The sequence below is a fragment of the Glycine max genome, chromosome 2, assembly GCF_000004515.6.
Source record: "Glycine max cultivar Williams 82 chromosome 2, Glycine_max_v4.0, whole genome shotgun sequence".
NCBI lineage: Eukaryota > Viridiplantae > Streptophyta > Magnoliopsida > Fabales > Fabaceae > Glycine > Glycine max.
Genome location: NC_016089.4, coordinates 33,666,547 through 33,669,287, shown reverse-complemented (window position 1 = coordinate 33,669,287; position 2,741 = coordinate 33,666,547). Strand labels below are relative to the sequence as shown.

The following is a 2,741-nucleotide window of genomic DNA, read 5'->3' as shown; positions in this document are numbered from 1 at the left end:
CCATTTGCTTCCAAAGTTTCATGGCCTTGCAGGTGAAGACCCGCACAAACATCTGGAAGAATTTCATATTGTTTGCTCCACCATGAAACCCCCAGACGTCCAGGAGAATCACATATTTCTGAAGGCCTTTCCTCATTCTTTAGAGGGAGTAGCAAAGGACTGGCTATATTACCTTGCTCCAAGGTCCATCACGAGCTGGGATGACCTCAAGAGAGTATTCCAAGAAACAATTTTCCCTGCTTCCAGGACCACAGCCATTAGAAAGGATATTTCAGGTATTAGACAACTCATTGGAGAGAGCCTATATGAATACTGGGAGAGATTTAAAAAACTATGTGCCAGTAGCCCTCACCATCAGATTTCGGAGCAGCTTCTTCTCCAATATTTTTATGAAGGACTCAGTAACATGGACAAAAGTATGATAGATGCAGCCAGTGGTGGAGCCCTTGGAGACATGAACCCTGCTGAAGCCAGAAATTTAATTGAGAAGATGGCTTCCAACTCCCAACATTTTAGTGCCAGAAATGATGCCATAGTCATTAGAGGAGTGCATAAAGTAGCCACGAATTCATCTTCAGCAGCCGAAACCAAGAAGCTTGAAGATAAACTAGATGCCTTAGTTAACCTCGTAACCTAGCTAGCCTTGAATCAGAAGTCTGTATCGGTCGCAAGAGTCTGTGGTTTATGCTCCTCTGCCGACCACCACACAAACCTTTTCCCTTCTGTGCAGCAATCTGAAGCAATCGAACAGCCTGAAGCTTATGTTGCGAACATCTACAATAAACCTCCTCCTCCTCAACCTCAGCAGCAAAATCAGCCACAACAGAATAACTATGACCTTTCCAGCAATAGGTACAATCCCGGGTGGAGGAATCATCCCAACCTTAGATGGTCGAATCCTCCACAACAGCAGCCACAACAACAACCTTATTTTCAGAATGTTGCTGGCCCAAGCAGACCATACGTTCCTCCACCAATTCAGCAGCAACAACAACAGCAACAGCCTCAGAAATAGCCAGCAATTGAGACTCCTCCATAACCTTCCCTTGAAGAACTCGTAGGGAAAATGACTATGCAATTTCAACAAGAGACCAGAGCCTCCATTCAGAGCTTGACTAATCAGATGGGACAATTGGCTACATAGTTAAATCAACAGTAGTCCCAGAATTCTGACAGATTACCTTCTCCATCTGTCCAGAATCCCAAAAATGTGAGTGTCATTATATTGAGGTCGGGAAAGCAGTGTCAACCAGTAGCATCTTCCTCATCCGCAAATGAACATGCCCAACTTCACTCTACTCCAGAAAAAGGTGATGACAAAAATTTAAAGAATAAATTACCTAATAATTTCCATGCAGGTGAATCTTCCACTGGTAATTCTGATTTGCAAAAGCAGCATATCCCTCTTCCATTTCCTGTAAGAGCAATTTCCGACAAAAAAATGGAAGAGGCAGAGAAGGAGATCTTGGAAACATTTAGAAAAGTAGAGGTAAAGATACCTCTGCTGGATGCAATAAAGCAAATTCCAAGATATGCTAAATTCTTGAAGGAGCTGTGCACTAATAAGAGAAAGCTTAAAGGAAGTGAAAGAATTAGCATGGGAAGAAATGTCTCCGCACTAATTGGTAAATCTGTTCCCCAAATCCCTGAAAAATGTAAAGATCCAGGTACATTCAGCATACCTTGTATTATAGGGAACAATAAGTTTGACAATGCCATGCTAGACTTAGGAGCTTCTTTTAGTGTTATGCCTCTATCTATTTTCAATTCTCTATCCCTTGGTCCTTTGTAGTCAACTGATGTGGTAATTCATTTAGCTAATAGAAGTGTTGCCTATCCTGCTGGTTTTATAGTGGATGTCTTAGTTAGAGTTGGTGAACTGATTTTCCCTGTTGATTTTTATATTTTGAATATGGAGGAGGGATTTTCTCAAGGATCAGTTCCCATCATTCTAGGTAGACCCTTTATGAAAATTGCTAGAACTAAGATAGATGTATATGCAGGCACATTATCTATGGAGTTTGGTGATATAACTATTCATTTTAACATTCTTGATGCTATGAAACACCCACCTGAAGATCTTTCTGTATTTTGTGCTGAAATAATTGACCATCTTGTTGATGAATACATAACTGATCTTCATTCTAATCTGCATGACTGTCACTCTTCATGCATTGAATCTGAATTTGTACTTGATCATATGTCTGAATTTGTACTTGATGCTGAGAGTGAATCTGAATTTGATGTTGATTACATGTCTGGTGATGTTTTACCTCTTGAGGTTGATTTTCTAGAGTCAGAAAGAACTAACCATGTTTCAGGAAGTACATATACCTCTGACTTTCTTTATGAGATACAGGCTGAGAAACCATCTCTTTCTACCACTATCCAGCTGGCCCCACCAGAATTGAAGTCTCTGCCATCAAATTTAAAATATGCTTACCTGGATGATAACAAAAGTTTTCCAGTGATTATATCTGCCTCCCTTACTGATGAGCAAGAGGAGAAGTTGTTATCAGTTCTCAAGAAGCATAAGAAGGCTATAGGCCGGACCCTGGCGAATATTCCTGGTATTAGCCCATCCACATGTATGCATCAGATAAATTTAGAGGATGGGGCTAAACCAGTCAGACAGCCATAGAGAAGACTCAACCTGGTGATTCTTGACGTAGTGAAGAAGGAGGTAACGAAGCTTTTGCAAGTTGGAATCATTTATCCTATCTCCGACAGCCAATGGGTGA

The 2,741-nt window shown here is 40.9% G+C and overlaps 1 non-coding gene across 1 annotated transcript; it reads right to left on the bottom strand.

Annotated features, from left to right (window-relative positions):
- Positions 1–253: 253 nt before the first annotated feature.
- On the bottom strand, positions 254–360 carry LOC113001062 (small nucleolar RNA R71). Its single transcript, XR_003266393.1, has one exon. It is a non-coding gene; the product is annotated as a small nucleolar RNA R71 (small nucleolar RNA).
- Positions 361–2,741: the final 2,381 nt, after the last annotated feature.